The sequence below is a fragment of the Sciurus carolinensis genome, chromosome 11, assembly GCF_902686445.1.
Source record: "Sciurus carolinensis chromosome 11, mSciCar1.2, whole genome shotgun sequence".
NCBI lineage: Eukaryota > Metazoa > Chordata > Mammalia > Rodentia > Sciuridae > Sciurus > Sciurus carolinensis.
This window is the reverse complement of record NC_062223.1, coordinates 87,235,707-87,260,084: the sequence shown is the minus strand read 5'-3', so window position 1 is coordinate 87,260,084 and position 24,378 is coordinate 87,235,707. Positions and strand designations below refer to the sequence as shown.

The window sequence follows — 24,378 nt, the reverse complement described above, 5'->3', positions numbered from 1 at the left end:
GTAGCCAGATGGCAGCCACTAGCACAGCCTGCAGGAAGAACTCAAGTGCAACCAGACCTGCAAGTACCCTGAAAATATATCTCCAGACCTTTGCTGGTGTCTCCAAATGAGGTGGCTGCACCCTGAGATGGCAGCAGTGGTGGAGGCAAACCTCAAGGCACCTTGGTCCTGGATTCCCAGACCATGGCTGGTGTTCCAAGATGGCGGCAGCCAATATAATCAAACTTGTAGGTACCCTGACAATGGATTTTCAGGCAGCAAGTAGCAGGTCCTCCATAGGTGGACTGTGGGCAAACATGACTGATCAACAGGTGGATGTTGGGCAGTGGGCAATGGGAAGGCAACAGGTAGGCAATGGGCAGGCAAAGAACCAATCTCATTTCTTATGTGGGGAAGTATTTTGTAACCATCTCATTGAAAATATTAATATCTAGCTTGTATCTCCATGTTTTTTCAATCCCAGTAATTCTCAGTTTTGGTCTCTTGATATTGTCCTGGACTGCTTATATTTCCTGATCATGTTCTGTCATTTTTTTCCCTTTGCTTAATTCTGTGTACTTAAGTTCATATACTCTGTCTTCAAGGGATAATGTTCTATTTTCTACACAATCTAATCTTTTGGTCATTTTCAAGTGAATTTTTTATATGATTGATTGTATCTTTCATTTCTAGGAGTTCTGATTTTTTTCTTTTCACTGTTTCCATTTCTTTATTGAAGAGGTTCTTTACTCCTGTATTCACTCTCTTAATTCATTCCTTACATCTTCTTTTAGTTCACTAATATTTTTTTTTATTATTGTATACAAATGGGATACATGTTGTTTCTCTATTTGTACATAGAGTCAAGGCATACCATTTGTGTAATCATACGTTTACATAGGGCAATGATGTTTGATTTTTTTTTCCCTTCCCCCCACCCCTCCCACCCCTCCCACCCCTCTTTTCCTCTATACAGTCCTTCTTTCCTTCATTATTACCGCTCTCCTTATCCCTAACCCTAAACCTAACCCTAAACCTAATGCTAACCCCTCCCACCCCCCATTATATGTCCTCATCCGCTTATCAGCGAGATCATTCGTCCTTTAGTTTTTTGAGATTGGCTTATCTCACTTAGCATGATATTCTCCAATTTTGTCCATTTGCCTACAAATGCCATAATTTTATCATTCTTCATTGCGGAGTAATATTCCATTGTATATATATGCCACAGTTTCTTTATCCATTCATCAACTGAAGGACATCTAGGTTGGTTCCACAATCTGGCTATGGTGAATTGAGCAGCAATGAACATTGATGTGGCTGTATCTCTGTAGTATGCTGATTTGAAGTCCTTTGGGTATAGGCCAAGGAGTGGGATAGCTGGGTCAAATGGTGTTTCCATTCCAAGCTTTCTGAGGAATCTCCACACTGCTTTCCAGAGTGGCTGCACTAATTTGCAACCCCACCAGCAATGTATGAGTGTTCCTTTTTCACCACATCCTCACCAACACCTATTGTTGCTTGTATTCTTGATAATCGCCATTCTAATTGGGGTTAGATGAAATCTTAGGGTAGTTTTGATTTGCATTTCCCTTATTACTAGGGATGTTGAACATTTTTTTCATATATCTGTTGATTACTTGTACATCTTCTTCTGTGAAGGGTCCATTTCCTTAACCCATTTGTTGATAGGATTATTTGTATTCTTCGTGTAGAGTTTTTTGAGTTCTTTATAGATTCTGGAAATTAGCGCTCTATCTGAAGTATGGTTGGCAAAGATATTCTCCCACTCTGTAGGCTCTCTCTTCACATTTCTGATAGTTTCCTTTGCTGAGAGAAAGCTTTTTAGTTTGAATCTATCCCAGTTGTTGATTCTTGCTTTTATTTCTTGTGCTATGGGAGTCCTGTTAAGGAAGTCTGATCCTAAGCCAACAAGTTGAAGATTTGGACCTACTTTTTCTTCTATAAGATGCAGAGTCTCTGGTCTGATTCCAAGGTCCTTGATCCATTTTGAGTTGAGTTTTGTGCAGGGTGAGATATAGGGGTTTAATTTCATTCTATTGCATATGGTTTTCCAGTTTTCCCAGCACCATTTGTTGAAGAGGCTATCTTTTCTCCATTGCATATTTTTGGCCCCTTTGTCCAGTATGAGAAAATTGTATTTCTTTGGGTTTGTGTCCATGTCCTCTATTCTGTACCATTGATCCACCTTTCTATTTTGGTACCAATACCATGCCGTTTTTGTTACTATTGCTTTGTAGTAGAGTTGAAGATCTGGTATTGCCATACCCCCTGCTTCGCTCTTGCTACTGAGGATTGCTTTAGCTATTCTAGGTTTTTTATTCTTCCAGATGAATTTCATAATTGCTTGCTCTATTTCTGCAAGGTACATCATTGGGATTTTAATTGGAATTGCATTGAATCTGTATAGCACTTTAGGTAGTATAGCCATTTTGACAATATTAATTCTGCCTATCCAGGAACATGGGAGATCTTTGCATCTTCTAAGGTTTTCTTGAATTTCTTTCTTTAGTGTTCTGTAGTTCTCATTGTAGAGGTCTTTCACCTCTTTTGTGAGATTGATTCCCAAGTATTTCATTTTTTTTGATGCTATTGTGAATGGGGTAGTTTTCCTAATTTCTCTTTCTGAAGATTCATCACTTATGTATAAAAATGCATTGGATTTATGAGCATTGATCTTGTAACCTGCTACTTTACTGAATTCACTTATGAGTTCTAAAAGTTTTCTGATGGAATTTCCAGGTTCCTCTAAATATATAATCATGTCATCAGCGAACAGGGATAGTTTGAGTTCTTCTTTTCCTATTGTATCCCTTTAATTTCTTTGATTTGTCTAATTGCTCTGGCTAGAGCCTCAAGGAGGATGTTGAATAGAAGTGGTGAAAGAGGGCATCCCTGCCTTGTTCCAGTTTTTAGGGGGAACGCTTTCAGTTTTTCGCCATTTAGAATGATATTAGCCATGGGCTTAGCATAGATGGCCTTTATAATGTTAAGGAATGTTCCCACTACCCCAATTTTTTCTAGTGTTTTGAGCATGAAGGGGTGCTGTATTTTATCAAATGCTTTTTCTGCATCTATTGAAATAATCATGTGATTCTTAACTTTAAGTCTGTTGATATGGTGAATGACATTTATTGATTTTCTGATGTTGAACCAACCTTGTATCCCTGGGATAAAATCCACTTGATCGTGGTGCACTATCTTTTTAATATATTTTTGTATGCGATTTGCTAAAATTTTCTTGAGAATTTTTGCGTCGATGTTCATTAAGGATATTGGTCTGAAATTTTCTTTCCTCGATGTGTCTCTGTCTGGTTTAGGTTATCAGGGTGATATTGGCTTCATAGAACGAGTTTGGGAGGGTTCCCTCCTCTTCTATTTCATGAAATAGTTTGAGGAGTATTGGAATGAGCTCTTCTTTAAAGGTTTTGTAGAACTCAGCTGAGAACCCATCTGGTTCTGGATTTTTCTTTGTTGGTAGGCTTTTGATGACCTCTTCTATTTCATTGCTTCAAATTGGTTAATTTAAGTTGTGTATGTCGTCCTCGTTCATTTTAGATAATTCATATGTCTCTAGAAATTTGTTGATGTCTTCGAGGTTTTCTGTTTTGTTGGAGTATAGATTTTCAAAATAGCTTCTAATTATGTTTTGTATTTCACTCGTGTCTGTTGTGATGTTTCCTTGTTCATTCCGAATTTTAGTAATTTGAGTTTTCTCCCTCTTTCTCTTTGTTAGTGTGGCTAAGGGTTTATCAATTTTATTTATTTTTTCAAAGAACCAACTATTTATTGTGTTAATTTTTCCAATTGTTTCTTTTGTTTCGATTTCGTTGATTTCGGCTCTGATTTTAACTATTTCCTGTCTTCTACTACTTTTGGTATTGGTCTGCTCTTCTTTTTCTAGCGCTTTGAACTGTAGTGGTAAGTCGTTTATTTGTTGATTTCTACTTCTGTTTTTGAATGCGCCCCATGAAATAAATCTTCCTCTAAGTACTGCTTTCATAGTGTCCCAGAGATTTTGATATGATGTGTCCTTGTTCTCGTTTACTTCTAAGAATTTTTTTATTTCCCTCCTGATGTCTTCTGTTATCCATTCATCATATAATAGTGTATTATTTAATCTCCAGGTATTGGAGAAGTTTCTGTTTTTTATTCTGTCATTTATTTCTAATTTCAATCCATTATGATCTGATAGAGTACAAGGTAGTATCTCTTTCTTCTTGTATTTGCTAACAGTAGCTTTGTGGCATAAAATATGGTCTATTTTAGAGAAGGATCCATGTGCTGCTGAGAAGAAAGTGTATTCGTTCTTTATTGGATGGTATATTCTATATATGTCTGTTAAGTCTAAATTGTTGATTGTGTTGTTGAGATCTATAGTTTCTTTATTCAATTTTTGTTTGGACATTCTATTCAGTGGTGAGAGAGGTGTGTTAAAATCGCCTAGTATTATTGTGTTGTGGTCTATTTGATTTCTGGAATTGAGAGGGATTTGTTTGACGTACGTGGATGAGCCAATGTTCGGGGCATAGATATTTATGATTGTTATGTCTTGCTGATTTATGCTTCCCTTAAGCAGCATGTAATGTCCTTCTTTATCCCTTCTGACTAGTTTTGGTTTGAAGTCCACATTATCTAAAATGAGGATGGATACTCCAGCTTTTTTGCTGTGTCCGTGTGCATGGTATGTTTTTCCCCATCCTTTCACCTTTAGTCTATTGGTGTCTCTTTCTATGAGATGAGTCTCTTGCAGGCAGCATATTGTTGGATTTTTCTTTTAATCCAATCTGCCAGTCTATGTCTTTTGATTGATGAGTTCAGGCCCTTAACATTCAGGGTTATTATTGTGATATGATTTGTATTCCCAGTCAATTGACTCATATTTGTTTTTGACATGATTTGGTTTCTCCTTTATTTGGCTATTCCTTTAGGCTAGCACCTCCTGTTGCTGATTTGCATTGTTGTTTTTCATCTCTTTCTCATGGAATATTTTGCTGAGAATGTTCTGTAATGCTGGCTTTCTTTTTGTAAATTCCTTTAGCTTTTGTTTATCATGGAAGGATCTTATTTCATCATCAAATTTGAAGGTAAGTTTTGCTGGGTATAAGATTCTTGGTTGGCATCCGTTTTCTTTCAGGGCTTGTATATGTTGTTCCAGGCCCTTCTAGCTTTTAGGGTCTGGATTGAAAAATCTGCTGATATTCTTATTGGCTTCCCTCTGAATGTAATTTGATTCTTTTCTCTCGCGGCCTTTAAAATTCTGTGTTTATTTTGTATGTTAGGTATTTTCATAATAATGTGCCTTGGTGTGGGTCTGTTGTAATTTTGTATGTTTGGAGTTCTATAAGCCTCTTGTACTTGGTTTTCCATTTCATTCTTCAGATTTGGGAAATATTCTGATATTATTTCATTGAATAGATTGTTCATTCCTTTGGTTTGTTTCTCTAAGCCTTCCTCAATCCCAATAATTCTTAAATTTGGCCTTTTCATGATATCCCATAATTCTTATAGATTCTGTTCATGATTTCTTACCATCTTTTCTGTTTGGCCAACTTTGTTTTCAAGATTAAATAATTTGGCTTCAATGTCTGAGGATCTGTCTTCCAGGTGTTCTATCCTATTGGTTATGCTTTCTATGGAGTTTTTAACTTGGTTTATTGTTTCCTTCATTTCAAGGATTTCAGTTTGCTTTTTTTTCAGTATCTCTAACTCTTTATTGAAATGATCTCTTGCTTCCCGTATTTGCTCTTTTAACTGTTGATTGGTGCGATCATTTAATGCCTGCATTTGCTCTTTCATCTCCTCCTTCAATGCCTGCATTTGCTCTTTCATCTCCTCATTTGCTTCCCTGATCGTTTTAATTACATACATTCTGAACTCCCTTTCTGACATTTCTTCTGCTGTGCTGTCATTGGGTTTTATTGATGTAGTATCTAGGTTTGTTTGGGACATTTTCTTCCCTTGTTTTCTCATATTGGTCAGCTGTCAGTGGGACCCCGTGGCTCTATTTCAGTCCGAGTCTCTCAATGCCTCCCCTTTTTAACTCCTGGGTTCTGGAGTGACTGGGGGTGCAGTCACCCTCTAGGCCGCCATCTTGGATCGCCCCATGGAAAGAGCCTGCGGCTGCAGTGGGCAGAGCTGCCTGAAGAGATCTCCGGCTGCCCTGCCCTGATCCCAGAGGCTGCTTGTGGATCGAAGCTCTCTGTTGGTTCGGGAACTTGTGGCTGGTTCTATGTAGAAAGCCTCTCACTGGGCGGTCTGGTCTGAGAAGCTAGCCTTGAAAGGCACCTCCCACCGCAGGGGTCCAGGCTACTTGGGGAAGTCTCTGGCTGCCCTATCCTGGTCCCTGAAGCTGCTTGCGTGCTGGAGTACGCTGCGCTGCGCTGGCTCCGGGACTTGGAGCTTGTTCTGGTCAGAAAGGCTCTCAGTAGGGGGCCTGCTCCGAGAACCTGGAGAAGCTGGCTGTGAGGGTGGGGCCCACCGCCGGAGTGCGCAGGGCTGCCTGTGGAAGACTCTAGCTGCCCTGCCCAGCTCCGATAAGCCACCTCTATCTGGGCCTGCCACCCAGGCCGAGGTTTACCCAGTGGGCAGACTCACCCGTGGCTCTATTTCAGTCCAAGTCTCTCAATGCTTCCCCTTCTTAACTCCTGGGTTCTGGAGTGACTGGGGGTGCAGTCATCCTCTAGGCCGCCATCTTGGATTGCCCCGTGAAGAGATCCTCTAGTTCACTAATATTTTAATAATCACTTTTTTATAATCTTTCTCTGGATTTTGTCCACTCCAGTATCAGTGGGATCCTTTGTTGGGTGATTATGAATTTTGGAGGGATAGTTTTTCACCAGATTTCTCATGTTTTCAGAGGTCTTGGGCTTGCACATCATTGAGATAGATTCCCCTTCCTCTGTTTTATGTGTGTTCTTTCATGTGTAATTACCTTATTTGTTCTGGGACTTCCCTATTTTTAATATATGAGTAGATGTCAAGGGGTGTGACCTAAGGTCCCTTTCTAATTGTTCCTGATTGGGTCCTTGTTGTTGGTTTGGGATTTTTGTGTCCTTTGTTATTTTAGTTGGTGTGACGTTAAGGCTCAGGGGGGTTAGATTGTGTGTGGGGTGAAATTCACTGTTGCTAGGTTGAGATGTGAGTATTCCTCATCAGCAGGATCTCTACTCTGTGACCTGGAATTTTCCCAATCTTTTTTCCACCCCCTCTTACAGAGTAGGCAGAGCAGGAATGTCAGTAATATCAGCAACTGATCTACAGCCTTAAGATAAATGTCCAGTGTCTACTTTGACATCTAAACAGTAATTGCCACCTGTGTAGGAATTGCAGGGTTAGCATTTAACAATAGTATGAACAACAAAATACTGTGCATTAGATCACAGGTGTTTTAACAATAGTATGAACAATAAAAAACTGTGCATTAGATCATAAGTGTCTACTAAGTTGTCCACTACATTAATAATCACAACTTGAATCAGGTAGGATTATATAATCTGTATAATTTCTCTTATGTAGTGGAATTACTATTTCTTAAGTAATAGAAAATAGAGTAGGAAGGCAAGAAAAAATTGAAATGTTTTGAAATGATCAGCAGTTTATAGGGAGTTGGTGTTAGCTGTAAAGAAGAAGGAATAATAAGTTAACTGAAAGTAATTGAGAAAAAACAGAGAGGAGGCAGGAACAGGAAATTTTGACTGTCACTGAGGGAAGAGAGTAAAGAAGAGGAGATATCAGAACCCTGAACCTCATTACCAATAAACCACCAAATGTAGGATGGAAACAACTGGAACCCTTATATAATTGTTTCCCACTTAAGTCTCATCTAGGCTTAATAATGAGCACATGCAGGAGAGAGACATTGATGTTTAAGTTATATTAATATAATAGTGAGAACATACACAACCATACCTGCATACTCACATGTACAAAAAATCATGCATAATGAAAAAAAGTAAAATAATACAATATGTAAAATGATGTTTGAAAATATTTTGTAAATTTTAAACAAGTAAAAAGTGAGAATATGGAGAAAAAAGAAATAAAAAGAACCAAAAAAAATGAAATGTGCATCAAGATGCAATGTCCATTTTAAATCATATTTCTTTCTTTCTTCTTTCCTTTCCTTTCTTCTTCTTTTTTCTTTACTATTTCTTTGAGTTCTCATACTTTCTGGGATATTGACCCTTTGTTAGATGTATAATTTGTAAATATTTCCTCCCATTCTATAGGTTGTTCTTTACTTACTAGTTGTTTTCTTTCCTGTGGAAAAGTCTTTTCATTTGATGTAATTCTATTTGTCTATTTTTTTCTTTCTTTCCTGTACTTTTGGGGTTCTGAAGCATTTCCCTTTTTCTTTCTGGTAGTTTCATAATTTCAGGTCTTACATTTGGGTCTCTATTTTGAGTTGATTTTGTAACTGGTTGGAGATTAGGGTTTAGATTCATTCTGCATGTGGATATCCAACTTTCTCAGAATATTTTATTGAAGAGACTGTCCTTTTCCAATGCTTGATCTTAGACTTTCTCAAAAACACATAGATGTATATGTTTACTCTAGGCTCTCTATTGCATTCTTTTGAACTATATGTCTGTATTTATGTTGATACTATGCTATTTTAATTACCACATCTTGGTAGTATATTTGAAGTCAGATAGTTTAATGCCTCCTTTGTTTTTTTAAATTTATTTTTACTCTAGAATGTTTTATCTCTTGTATCAGTCAGCTTTTCATCACTGTGACCAAAATACCTCACAAAGACAAATTAAGAGGAAGAAAAGTTTATTTTGGGTTCACAGTTTCAGAGGTCTCAGTCTGCTCTAAGGTGTGATGGAACAGCATAGCAGAGGAAAACTCAGTCCATGGCTATTGTTTTTGGAATCTCTTGCTCCTTTCAGTTCTATTAATATTTGTTCAAATATTGAGTGCATATATATTTATAAGGGTTATTTCTTCTTGCTGAATTGACCCTTGCATCATTATATAATAGCCTTCCTTTTTTTATTCTTAACTGCTTTTGTTTTAAAATGTATTTTGTCTAATGTAACTATGGCTACCCTTGCTTTCTTATGGATTCCATTAGCATGTAGCATCTTATTTGATCCCTTCACTTCCAGTCTATGCACATCCTTAGAGGTGAAGTGAGTTTCTTAAAAGTACCATGAAGTTAGGTCTTTTTTCTTAATATAATCAATCATTCTACATTTTATTTGGAGAATTTAATTCATTTACCTTTAAGGTAATTATTATTAAGTACAGTCTTACTACTGGTATCTTGTTTGTTTTCAAGTTTTAGTGTTGTTTCTTACTGTTTTAGTCATCTTTTGTGGGTAAGTGATTTTCTGTGCCAGTGTGATTTGGTTCCTTGTTTATTATTTTTCGTATGTGTATTTTAGATTTTCATTTGTGCTTACCTTGAGGTTTACAAATCTTTTGATTATAACTATTTTAAAATACTATTAACTTAACATTGGTCATAAAGATAGGAAAGGAGAGAAATAGAACTCTAATAAAATCCTCTATATTTATACTTTATTCTTTTCCACAGTTTGTATTTTGATGTCCCACTTTATATCATTCTATAAAATTTGAAATAATTACTGTAGTTTTTATTATTTTTAGTTATTCTTTATACTAAAGATATGAGTGGTTTACACATCATATTTACAATATTAGAGCATTCTGGGTTTATCTACAAGACTAACTAATGAGTTTTAATGCTTTTCAGTATTTTATTCTTACTCATTAGTATTTTTGTCTTTCTCCTTTTAGCATTTCTTGTAGAACAAGCCTGCTGGTGATAAATTCTCTGTTTTTGTTTATCTGAGAATGCCTTTAGCCTATTTTAATTCCTAAAGGATAGATTTGTTTGATAAATATTCATCATTGGCAAGTTGGCAGTTTTTTTTTTTTCTTTCAGTACTACGAAAATTCTTTTGCTACTCCCTTTTATAAGGTTTCTGCTGAGAAGTCTATTGTCAAGTGAATTGGTCCACCCATATGTTATTTGTTTCCTTTTTGTTGCTCTTTGAAAATCTTTCTTTATCTTTAAATTCAGAGTTTGATTATAATATGTCTTGGAGTAGACATGGTTGAGCTGAATCTCACTGGTTATCTGTGACCTTCTTGTACTTGGATATTTGTATTTTTCTCTAGGCTCCATGAGTTTTCTCTTTGAATAAGCTTTCTATCCCTTTGGCATTCCATAGTCTTTTTGAACTTCCATAACTTGAATATTTGTTCTTTTAATGCTGTTCCAAAGTTCTGGTAAACTTTCTTCATTCCTTTTTCTTTTCTCCTGTGCGTGCATTTTCAAACAGCCTAACACAGAGCTCAACAATTCTTTTTTTCTGTTTGATCTATTATGCTATTGATGCCTTCTGTTTCATTTCTAGTGTACTTTTCATCTCAAGAATTTGTGTTTGACTTTTTAAAATAATTTCAATCTCAAGGGTAAACAGGCAGAAAGAAAGGCATGGTGAATAAAATCAACTTGGGCAAATCTGTGGAATAGGGGGAAGTTGATCTTAACTGACCTAGAAATGGTGGGGCAAGTTGATGATTGAAGAGTGATCAGAATTGCTTGGTTTCTGAGTAGAGTGTCACAGAGGGAATCATGTGCCAGTAAGCAGAGGTGGAAAATGTGGAGTTCATAGAGGGCATTTTCAGCTTGACACAGCAGTCGCATGTTGAGGAGTTCAGCATATCTCTGAACAGCATTACTGTCCAGATGGTTGCAGAGAGGATTGTGCCTTGGATGATCCAGGCTGAGGTACCAAGAGAGAGAGAGCCCCTGTGGTGCTGGCAGCTCAAATGAGCAGCTTGGAAGAGACCAGAAACTGGTCAGACAGGCATGTCTTCAGTCTCCATCTGACCTTGAGTAATTCATATCCATGGCAGTGAAACACGGGAGACCTGTGGAAGGTTAGACTCCCTCTTCTAAGAGTGGAATTTTCAGGAGGTTCCTGAGACTTAGACATCCAGCTGGGATTGATATCTGCCCAGCAATGGGGGTATGGATCTAATTTCATATAACTTCCGACAAAATTCCAAAATATAGTCAGAAGTAAGCCCCAGCCACTGGAACTTGCTGTTTAGAACTCTGCATCAGTCCTACACTGGGAGTACATCAATTGTAAGGAATCCCCAGTCTATACTATTCCACAGGAAACAGAGAGTTACTCTAGCCAGCTTTGACTTCAAGGCACAACTTCTTGGAACCTGGCAAAAAACACACAAAAACACAAAGAAGTCAGATTTCACAGCCCCTTGATTAAAGTGTTATAGAGTAATGCAAAAAATGGCACAGCATAAGTAATGAACATCCATCTTCGCTAACAGATTGGACCACCTCAATGGAAACAAATCTTTTATTTCTTATTAAAAATTTATCCCATATTTCCCCTTCTTTTAATTTTAAATTTTATGTTATTTTGTTTTTATCCTTTTTCATCTGTGTGATTGTGTATGTGCATGTGTGTGTTCTTACTGTGTTGATAGGTTTGAGAGTGTATACATAATGCATATATACATACATATAATATTTCCTTCATTTTAATTGCCTTTTTGTTCACCCAATTGTTTTTTAGCCGTGTTTGACTTTTGGGGTAAAATTTAGGGGGGTTTGATTTGGCTTGAGTTTTTGTTTGTTTGTACCTTTGTTTTGTTCCTCTTATTACTGTATCACTTTATTGCAGCTCTAATAGCCAAATTTTCTTGTTCCTTCCTCCTCCTCTTTATTACTTTTAGTTATTTTTCACTCTTCCTTCTTTATAGCTATCATCTGCTGCCTCTCTCCTTATCCCTCTCTGTTCACTTTTCAAATATTTTAAACTTTCTCTGGCCTTCATACCTTATTTTTATTCACTTAAGGAACTGTAATTTTACTATCTGATAGAACTATTTCCTACTCTATTCATGCTGTTGTGGTTATTAATACAATGGATGACATAGTTGACCTGATGTTTAATGTTTGTTCTAATTCATGGATATTTAATGCTGGTGCTTATATTAAATGCTAACCCTGCGATCTTCAAGTGACAAAGTGTTATAGATGTCATAGTAGGCCATTGTACATTTATTTAGGACCCTGCATTGGTTGCTACTATTATTATTCCTTGCTGTTCTTTTCTCTAAGAGAGGTTAAGAAGCGATTGGGACACTATGAGTTCATGGGGTAGAGAACTGCTCTGAGTATACTCACAATGTAGCAAAGTAACAGCAAATCTCACTCTACATGTGAACTAGTCCCACTTGAGTTCCAATAATACTTCAACACATAGAATAGGAGAGACAAAAACCCCATACCAAGGTTCAGGCTAGAGGGGAATAGCTTGAAGGGAACCTCGGGTTCCACTCCTGGACATATACAGCAAAAACAGAAAAGTCCTTAGAACAGAACCAATATACAACAACGGAAAATGTATAAAGGAGGAATAGGACTCCATCTCAGCAGGTGTACAAGTCTAAGTTCTCTGAAAACATGAGGAATCAAGCAATCAAATGTTCCCCCAAATTTACCATTCCTGAAAGGAACCCACAGATATAAAAAAAGATATAATTCCAGAAAGACTATAAAAACTTATTAAAATGTTCAGTGGATTAAAAGAACACTAAACAAATGAATTAAAAGAGCAAATATAAGAGGTGAAAGAACATTTCAATAAAGATATAGAGATAAGGAAAAGAAATCAATCTGAATTCCTAGAAATGCAAGGTACAATTAATTGAATAAAAAATTCACTTAAAAGTATCACAAACAGATTAGATTATTTAGAAAATGACTTTGGGCCTCAAAACTTAAGGTCTTGAAGACTGAAGAACTTTAATATTCAGTATGCATTAAAAGAGAAATAAAGGGCCATGATCAGGATATATAAGAACCAAATATATACAGTACCAAATATGATAGGTACTGTATATAAGAAAACATGGAAATACAAACCATCAAGAACATTTTTAGTGAAATAATTGCAGAAAAATTTCCTAACCTAAGAAATGAGATGGACATACAGCTACAGGAGTCATATAGAATTCCAGTTGACAAGATAAAAAGAACCTTTCAAACCACATCATAGTTTAAATGCATAGCATGGAAAATAAGGAAAGAATATTAAAAACTCCAAGGGTTAAACATCAGGTTGCACTGAGAGATAAACCAATAAAAATCACAGCTGACTTCTCAACTTAGAACCTAAAATTCAGGACTTGAAAACAATTGCCAGCCAAGACTGGTATTTCAAAAAACAACAACAACAACAACAACAAAAAACACCCAAACACAGAAAAAACACAAAACTATCTTTCAGAGTTAAAGAAGAAACAAAACTGTCTGTGATAAGGATAAACTAAAAAAATAATGACCACAAAGCCAGCACTACAAAATTATGTAAAGATATATTACACCCAGATGAACTAAAAAAACCCTGAAATCTCCCCATTGGAGGACGTGTCTAGAAAAGGAACTAATCAAATGAAAATTAGACTGAATTAAATATAGCAAATAAACTAAAATGACAGGAAAGGGCAAGCATCTACTCGTAATAACAATGAATGTAAATAGTCTTATCTCAGCAAATAAAAACTGTAGATTGGCATATGAGTTACAAACAAGATCCAACTACATACTGTTTGCAAGAGACTCATCTCCTCTAACAGGCAGACACCCAAAAGCTGAAAGCAAAAAGATATAAAACTATATTCCATCCAAATAAAGTTTAAAAACAAGCAGAGTAGCTATTCTCATATCTGACAAAATAGATTTCAAGCTCAAATTAGAAGAGACAAAGAAGGTTAGAATATACTGGTAAGGGAAACATCCAAGAGGAAGATATAATCATAGCAAATATTTATGCCCCAAATATTGGTGTATCTAAATATAAAAAAGCAAAACAAAACAAAAACTCCCACAAAATTTCTTGATAAATACTGAATAGACCCCAATACACATACTGGATGATTTTATCCCACCCCTTTTAGACATAAAATCAATAAAAATATTTATGACCTATGTTATGGTTTGGATATGAGGTGTGCCCCCAAAACTCACATGTTAGATCATGTAAGAAGGTTGAGAGGAGAAAAGATTGGGTTGTAAGAGTCTTAATCCAATCAGTGATTTAATCTCCTCATATGGATTAACGGAGTGGTAACTGAAGTGGTAGGATGTGACTGGAGGAGGTGGGAATTGGGGCATGGCTTTGAGTATCTATTTGTATCTGGTGAGTGTAGTCTCTCTCTGTTTCCTGCCATGATGTGAACTGCTTCTCTCCACCACACTGTCCTGTCATGATGTCCTGCCTCACCTGGAGTTCTGAGGAATGGAGCTGACCTTTTATGACTAAGACCTCTGAAACCATGAGCCTTAAATAAACTTTTTCTCCTCTATAAATGTGTTGGTTGGGTCTTTTAGTAACAGCAGTGAAAAAGCTGACTAAAAACATCCTAGTAATACTATAAATCAACGGGACCTAACAGACATCTATGGAATATTTCACCCCACAGCTTAATTCAATTTCTTTTCAGTAGCTCACGGATTATATTTAAAAATAGACCATACTGTAGGTCACAATGCAAATCTTAGCAAATGTAAAAAGAATTGATATAATCACATGCATTTTATCAGATCATAATGGAATGAAATTACAAATCAATAGAAGAGTTATAGAAACAACAAAAACAAAAATATTGAACAATTTTATTTTAAATGAAGAATGAATCATAGAAAAATAAGAGAAGAAATACATTCCTAGAAATAAATGAGATGAGATGTACAACATATCAAAATCTCTGGGACAGTATGAGGGTAGTTCTAAGAGGAAAATTTATAGCATTGAGTGCCTATATTAAAAGAAAACAGAAAAATCCCAAAGAAATAATCAAATGTTGCACCTCAAGGCCCTAGGAAATGAAGAACAAACTAATTCCGAAATCAGTAGAAGAAAGAATATAATTAAGATCAGAGCTGAAATTATTGAAATAAAAAATAAAAACAATATAAAAGATGAATACAGCAGACTTGGTTCTTTGAAAAGATAAACAAGATTGATAAACCCTTAGCTAAACTAACAAAAAAAGAAGATAGAGAAAACCCAAATCCACAAAATCAGAGATGGAAAAGTATCTTCACAGACACTTCTGAAATCCAGAGGATTATTAGAAAGTATTTTGAAAATTTGTACTATAATAAATTGGAATATTGAGAAGACATTGGCAATTTCTAGACATGTAAGACCTGTCCAAAATTATCCTTGAGAGTATAGGAAACCTAAACAGACTAATATCAAGCAATGAGATTGAAGCAGCAACTAAAGGTCTACCGACAAAGAAAAGCTCAGGACCAGATGTGTTCTCAGAAATGTTCTACCAGATGTTTAAAGAAGAACTATTGTCTTCTTAAAAAAATTATGTGAAATAGAAAGGGAGGGAACATTCTATGAAGCCAGTATAACCCTGATTTCAAAACTAGATGACAAAACAAGGAGAGAAAACTACAGACCAATATCCTTGATGAACATACATGCAAAAATTCTTGTTAAAATATTAGCAGATTTTATTCAAAAATACATCAACAAGATAGTACACCATGATCAAGTGGTTTCATCTGAGGAGTGCAAAGATTGTTCAATATATGCAAATCAGTACATGTAATTCACCACATAAATAGAATTAAGGACAAGAATCATATGATCATCTCAATAGATGCAAAAAAGTCCTTTGATTAAAATCCAGCACCCATTCATGTTCAAAATACTGGATAAAGCAGTATTACAAAGGATATAAATAAAAAAAAAAAACCCAAGGCGAACATAATACTTAACAAAGAAAACCTGAAAACATTTCCTCTACAAGCAGAAACAAGACAAGAATTTTCATGCTCACCACTCCTGTTAAACATAGTTCTTGAAACTCTAACCAGAGCAATCAGGCAAGAGAAGATTAATGGGATACAAATTAATCTGTATTAATTCCTATTAATTAGGAATTAATAGGAAAAGAAGTGAAATTATCTCTGTTTGCTGTTGACATGATGCTATATCTAGAAGAGAAAAAAAATACTTTACCAGAAAACAAATGCAACAAAATAACAAGACACAAGATCAACATTCATAAATCAATACCTTTTCCATACTCCAGTAGTGAATCCTCTACAAAACAAATCAGGAAAACTATCCCATTCACTATAACCAAGAAAACACACAAAAAAAACAAAACCCTCACAACTTTGGAATAAATCTAACCAAGGAGGTTAAAGTCTTCTTCAACCAAAATTATAGAATATTGAAGAAAGAACTTGAAGAAGACTTTAGAAGATGGAAAGACTCCCATATTCTTAGGCAGAATTAATATTATCAAAATGGTCATATTACAATAAGTATTATCTAGATTTAATGCAGTTCCCTTCAAAATACCAAAGGCATTCTTTACAGAACTTAAAAAACAGCCCTAAAGTTCATTTGAAAGAAAAAAAAAAAGACTGACAATAGCCAAAGCAATCCTGAGTAAGAATGGTGATTCTGGAAGCATCACAATACCTTATTTCAAATTATACTACATAGCTATAGTAAAACAAAAACAAACAAACAAACAAAAAAACAAAAAAACATGGTATTGGCATCAAAATGGACATGAAGACCAATGAACTAGAATAGAAGCCACAGAGACAACTCCACACAGATACAGTCATCTGATACTTAACTCAAGTGCCAAAAATACATGTTGGAGAAAAGATAGCCTTTTTAGCAAATAGTGCTGGGTAAACTAGATAGTGATATGTAGAAGAATGAAACTGGATCCCTATCTCTCACGCTGCACAAAAGTCAAATCAAAGTAGTTAAAAAATTTAGGAGTTAGACCAGAAACTTTGAAACTGATAGAGGAAAACACAGGCTCAACATTCCAACATATTGGTGCCGGCACTGACTTCCTTAACAAGACTCCTAAAGCTCAGGAAATAAAACCAAGAGTCAATAAGTGGAATGCCTTCAAATTTAAAAATTTAAAAAACTTCCGGACAGCAAGAAAATTAAGAGTATAAAAAGAGAGGCTACAGAAGTTTCTTCTCTAAAGAAGGAACACACATGACCAATAAATATATGGAAACATGTTCAACATTTCTAGCAATCAAGGACATGCAAATCAAAACTCCACTGAGATTTTATCTCACTCCATCAGAATGGATACAAATAAAATTAAATGCTGGCAAGGATGTTGGGGGAAGGAAAAGATATACTCATAAGTTGGTGGTGGGGCTGCAAATTAGTACAATTACTCTGGAGAGCAGTATGGAAATTCCTCAAAAGGCTAGAAATGGACCATCATATGACCCAGCAATCTTACTCCTTGGTATTTATTCAAAAGAACTAAATCAGTACACTAAGTGATACAGGAAAATCAGTTTATAGCAGTGCAATTAAAATAGCCAAGTTATGGGAACATTCTAATGCCTCTGAACAAATGAATGGATAAATAAAACATGGTATATATACACAATGGAGTTTTACTCAGCCACAAATAAGAATGAAATAAATAGTGTGGTGACACATATCTGTAATCCCTGTGATGTAGGAAGTCAATGCAGGAGGATTACAAGTTCATAGCCAGTCTCAGAAACTCTGTGAGACCCTCAGTATCTTAGCAAGACCCTGTCATAAAACAAAAAATTAAAAAGGACTGTGAATGTGGCTCAGTGATTCAGTGCCCTTGGGTTCAATGCTCAGCACAAACCAATCAGATAACAACCTATATCTGTAAACTCTCAGAGAATTATAAACATTTGTTCTAAGGAAATTTGGCAAGTTTCAATAAAACACACAGAAGAAATTTAATATTCTAACAGAGAAATGGAACAGAGATTGAAGTTATTTTTTCCAGAAATGGATTTCAATGTTTTTATAAGTACCTAATGCTGGGGTTGATTTCAACATAATCATATGTCTATAGAATATAATTTGTTCCATTTCAGTTCCTAGTTCTTCCTCTCTCCATCCACTCCTCCCTTCCCCTACTCTTCTGGTCTTTCTTCTAATTATTGTATTTTTAATTGGTGCTTTATAAATATACCTAAAGATGGATTTCACTGAGGTATATTAATATATGTATATAGCATAATTTTGGCAAATTCATTCCACATTGCTCCCTTTTCCTGTCTTTCTCTCCTCCCTACTTCTCTATTTTCCCTTTCTTTACTCCACTGATATTCCCTCTCTTTTCATATGATCCATCCCCCATCCTCCATCTCACCTGGTTTTCTGTCCTTATTCTGCTTGAGCTTCTGCATAAGAGAAAAAACATTGGACCATTCACTTTCTCAGACTGGCTTACTTCACTTATCATGATGTTCATCAGTTCCATCCATGTACTAGCAAATGCCACTATTTCCTTTTTTTTTTTTTTTTTTTTTTGAAGGATTAGGTATTTATTCCAGTTTTGTAATCTGGATTTGTTTTGTTTTTGCCCTTCCAAAAATTCTAAGCTATTTTCTCTGACCTGTGGACAATTCCACTATTTCAGCACTAGGAGATGCCTTAAATCCTAGCTTGCCTTGAGTCTGCTATTGATTTATTATCACTATTTCAGCAATACAGGGCACCCCAATCCCAGGTTCACCTCAAATCTACAGTTGGAATGAACTTGGGGAATACCTGAAAAAGGGCTATCTGTTTTCACAAGCTGCCACTCATGGCCACAGTAGACCCAGATGTGGGTGTGCCATAAGATTTTGCCCATATCCAAGTCTTACTATGAACAGAACAGCCTCAGGATCCTATGCAATGAATTAGCACCTACCTCCTTTTCTTTTCCCCAGAGACAAGTACTCTCCATGTTGTGCTGCCTGGCGGATGAAGCAGGCAGTGTCATGGACACCAGAGTCCATAGCCCACTGAGACCAGCACAGCACAGGAACATGATCAAGGCTTGCTGTGCTATGAGCTGCTTGATGCTTAGGTGAACTTAGCCAGAAATCACAATCTAGTCACAGATGCTGCTGTTAGAACAGAAGTCTGATCCTCTGGGGCAGCAGATTCTGCTTGGCACCAACTTGGGTCTTGAGGATCTACTCATAGGCACTGGCTTGGGAAAAGGAACTGTTAGGATCTGCCCAGTGTTAGGTTTCACTATCCTGGCATTGAGTTCCAAGGCAGTCCTGTGTTCACTTTTCTACCTTACCTCCGAGAGGGAAAAATCTTGCTTTTTGCTGTGGTGTGGGAATTTGATGGTGCTGGTGGAGGCAGTCCCTTGAAAACATGGCTGAAGATAGTCCATAGACTCAGTTAGGTACTGTTGGGGGCAGGAGCTGTGGGATCTTCATGACACTGGGTTTCAGTGTAGTGGGCTAGTACTGTCCCCCCCCCCCCCCCCCCCCCCCCCCGGTGCTGGGGATGGAACCCAGGGCTTTGTGCTTGCAAGGCAAGCACTCTACCGACTGAGCTATCTCCCCAGCCCTAGTACTGGGTTTTGAGACTAAAATTTGGACTTTATCTTCTCTCCTTCCCCCAAACAGAAGGGTTTTCTCTCCATACTACTGCTTGGAGTTGGGGGCAGTGTGATGTTTATAACTTTTTCCTTCCTGACTTTTTAAGTACATTTTTTCATATAAACTAAAACAGGCACTATAGTCTCTCACCTCGCTTCCTCAACTTTTGAAAAGCTAGTTTGGTGCATACATAGCTATTCAAACTGGTGTCTGTGTGGAGAGATGATTACTACAGTGTCTTACTCAGCTGCCATCCTGTTTCCAACCCAGCTTGCTAGATTTCTTAGTTCATGAGTGCTCTGCCTACTTTTATTGATATGGTAAAGAAAATGCATTTAAAACATATTTGGTCCTTTCTTTTGAGTAGATGTGACATCAGTATATTTATTTCAAGTCTCTTGTTTGTTTCTATAGGACCTATAATTTCTACCACTTACTTTCTTACAACCCTTTTACTTTGCCTCCATGAGCTTTCCCTTTCCAAATTGCATCTCTCTCTCTTTCTCTTTCTCTCTCCTTCTCTCTCCCCACTCCTTCTCTCTCTGAAGTGGATCCATCCTCAATTGGTATTCTGTTAGCCTTATATCCTGTATCCTGGGCCTAATTCAAATTTTTCTGCCTTTTGACTACAGGATATGAGAATATCTTTGCATACTATTAGGCAGTTCTTTGACTCTCACCTTTTACCTTCATTTTGTGATTAATCACCCTAGTCTTGCATTATCATCTTTCTATAAAGCATTGATCACATTCAGCAATATCCATTCAAATTCATTTTTATAGAATTATTATTTCAACTACATCTCTTACATGACTTAAATCTTATATGTGCCAGTATACTCCTTCCCACCATTTTTTTTTTTATCCAATTCACCACAGGTGAACATTTTAACAATAACCTCATTGCAACATGATAAGAATGCTCAGTTTCTAAGTTTCTACCTACTACCAGTTATGGGGATTTCATTGCCAGGCAACTGGTGAGTTCTGCAACTCAAAAATCCCATTTTAGAGTGCTTTTTTCAGATCATTCCTTGCACCTATCCTCTTAGATCAGTGACCCTGGAAAACAGATTCTGAGATGGAGAAGCATGTAGAAAGTTCATTGGGCAGTATTGTCAAGAACAATGCTGTGTGGGAGTGCAGAAGCAGTATTGGATAGAGTGACGAGTTGAACAAGAAGTGCTTAACACAAAGTTCTTGACTAATCCACAGGCACTCTGTAGCTAAGATGCCTTTCAGGGTTGTTTTAAATTTGGGGAAAGAAGCCAGATCTCCCATTGAGCATCCATTAGACGCTGGCTACATTTGGGAAAGGGCTATAACTTCGTATGAGGTGTGCCCCTCTTAGTTGAGAGCAGTTTCTTCAGAAAGACAGATATGAGTTGTCAGCAGCCCAAAATCCTCACAGCTAGAATTTGAAGGTCTTTGCTCTGATTGGGAGAGCTGGGTGGCACACTTTAGCCTACACTATGAGAGGCAAGATAAAAAGTAGGAAGACTTATCAAACAACTAATGAAATAATTTAGGTGAGAGATAATGATAGTTTGGAGTTTAGAGGAACAGAGGAAGTGGATCTCAGATATATTTCAAAGAATTTGCTGATGGATTAAAGGTCAGGATAGAAAGAGAAATCAAGATGGTCTTCTTCAAAGATTTTGCCTTGAGTAAATGGAAGAATAAAGTTGCTTCACCTTTCTAATGACGACTGATGACTAGTAAAGGGCTTTGCCTTTTTAAAACAGTCGTATTAACTGTAGAATGTAACCTCATATTTCATTTACAATTTTTAGCTGAATTAAAGAATATGGACTTACAATCTTCTGTTTCGTTGCTTAATTTGATGCAATTAGAAGTTGAAAATTTGAATAGGCTCATAACCTTGGAACAAATTTAAAATTTTCAAAGAATTATTCTTATTCTTAATGAAAAAAACTCAAGCAAATACTTCTAAACTTTCAAAAATATGTAATTCTCATCATAAGCATTCATTTCCAAAGTTTAAATAGTAAGAAATCTTTCTAACTCATTTTAAGAAAATATAGATATAAAACCAACAGAGAATGATAAAGTAAAATACAGATTATTCTCATTTATGAACATGTTTGATATCCTAATCAATGTTATTATTTATTATTAATAAATATAATTCAAGAGTATATTAAAAACATAAAAAAGTATTATTCTATAAATGTAATGGATATTACTATTAGAAAATCTGTTAATGTAACTAATAACTCAAAGAAAATGAAAGGTATGGGGGTTGGGGAGGTAGCTCAGTTGGCAGAGTGCTTGCCTTGTAAGCACAAGGTCCTGGGTTCGATCCCCAGCACCCCCCAAAAAAAAAACAAAACAAAACAAAAGAAAGGTATGACAACTAAAGTAGGTAATAATTCATTTTTCGAATGCTATAATAAGCTATGTTCTGGGGCCTTTTTGAAATATTTTACATATATTTGTTCAAATTATTTATAAGAAATCCCATGCAGTAGATAATATTTTTATCTTCATATTTTATATGAGAAAAACAAAAGCACATGAAGATATAGTAACTTGCCAAAACTCAAATAATTATATGGGAAAGTAAAGAACCTAGGGGAACTTGTAATATTAAGCCACTCTGTTAGATTGCCTCCAAATAGAAAACAATATAATGCTGTAATGTTTATAATTGGCTAATGTTTATCAAGTATTTACTATGCTTCAGACACTATTCTGAATTCTTAAAATGATTCATTTCATACTTGCTATTGCCAAATGATGCAGATATTATTACAATTATTACCATTTTACAGATAAGAAAAGTGAGATAGGTATAGGTTAAGTAAATTCATCATCAGGTTACTAAGTGAGGAGTGAGGATTTGGATTCAGGTATTCTACCTGCAGAGACAGCAATACACTTCTAAAACATTTGAACAATCATTCCTGATTATAAACACAGGAAAACAATGCAAGACCAAAACTATGTTATTTAACTAATTAAAAGAATGCTTCTTAAAATTATTTTTAAAAATACAATCTACCCATCACATTTTATTTCATATTTATTGGGAGTAATTCATTCATACTAAATGTATTAATAGTGAAGTTAGTAACAAGGTATGGATATATCCAATCAACACTCTAACAGAACTTTTTAGTGGAAGAGTAGTATAAAAGGTTCAAAATAAATCCAATGAGACAAATAAAATCACATCAATAGGTAATTGAGACAAAATAATGAAAAATGACTTCACAAACATATAATTACTAATGGATACCTTTAAATATTGAAAAAGTTCAGGAAATATGTATATATATATATATAACAATGATTTTTTGTGACAATTATGAAATAATAGTAAAAGATTAATGAGAATATGTTAACACAGGAACATTTGTTCCCTGCTGGTGGGAACGAAAATAAGTTAAGCTATTCTGGTTATATGTAAATCAGGAACTTAAAAATACTTTAACTCTTTTATCTAGCAAATTCCCTAGGAATTTATTTCTGTATTCCACAAAAAGAATAACATAGATTTTTACATAAGAAAATTAATTTCAGCATTATTGGTAATAGTGAAATATTAAGTACAACCTGAATGTCCAACATCAAAGTATTGGTTTTAAATTATGTTATATCCATTTGATAGGATATATGCATTTATTAGAAAATCATGAAGACATTAACTGACACTGTTCTGTTTGTAATCCCCCATGCAAATTAATGAATTTCCATCACTTTTGAGACTAGCTGAATAATGCTCTAAGAGTAACAATTTTGTCAGCAAATTTGCTTTTATATATTTATTACAAAGAAGAAACAGAAATCATTGCATATACTTATGGGAAGAGGAGTGGGCTGAAAGCATAAAAAGCTAGGCAATGAAAATAGTCTACATAAGGGTAAGGTGAAATAATGGATATTGTTGTAAGGACTGATAATTCTTAGTTTATGCTTCCCTAGAAGAGGTTCTAAAATAAGGATACACATGTAAGTTTAAGTGATTTATTTGGAAGATGATCATAGAAAGCAGCAGAAGGGCAGGGAGAAAAAAAGACAGGGAATGTAAGGTACCTAGTCAAGCTAGTCACTTAAATCCACTGGGGAACTTCACGAGTCAATTTAGAATCTGCCAGCTTCAATAAATCTGTCATCCCTAGTGACAAAGGAGCCAGAGTATTTAACACCAATCCCCATCAGTCAGTCATTGAGGACTGCTTGTTAGGGTGCGGGAATATTTGTTGATTTTCTGGTACTTCCAGTCTTCCCTGAATACTGGCAGAGTGGTCTCTGGCTCCAGAAGGAGCCCTAAGGCAGTGGGAAATAAGGCTTGTATTATGGTGGTGAGGTATAGGGGAATATGCTTAGGGTATTGACAGCATCTGGCACAGCATTCTAACAACATCCTACTAAATGATGGTAATGACACCCACATATTTAGGCATTAGTAATTTTTCCTCTATGAGAAGGAAAGTAACAAATTCTCATTATACTACCTATCTGTTAAGGAAAATTTGGAGAAAGCAACTTTGCTGGACCTTATTTACTGAAGAAATGAAAGAAACATGCTCTCAGTTCATTTATAAATCATTGGTCCTTAGTAACAAGTGCTAATATATTTGCTGCTTGGCAAGTCTTCTATTAATAATAGGGAACATGATTTGTTTTAAGATCAGAAGGAACTAGACTTATTCTAATTCTACAAACCAATCATCCTGAAAACCAAATGAGAAATGATGCTGTCAACTCATAATACACAAATTATAATTTTCCTGTATTGCATGGGAAAAGGGACACTGAATTTATCTTTAATTACTATTGTTATGTTCTGACAACCACATGAAAAGATGAATGGACATTTCCATGTGTTATGAGTATTAAAATACCAAAGCAGTTAAAAATTGTTCCAAATGGCTAGA

At 35.7% G+C, this 24,378-nt stretch overlaps 1 protein-coding gene and 1 non-coding gene across 2 annotated transcripts in view; both read left to right on the top strand.

The window, feature by feature from the left end:
* Positions 1-24,378, top strand: part of Dlg2 (discs large MAGUK scaffold protein 2) — a 2,079,243-nt gene that overhangs the window by 263,939 nt on the left and 1,790,926 nt on the right. The window lies entirely within an intron of this gene.
* Trnat-ugu (transfer RNA threonine (anticodon UGU)) lies at positions 21,740-21,813 on the top strand. The gene has a single exon. It is a non-coding gene; the product is annotated as a tRNA-Thr (tRNA).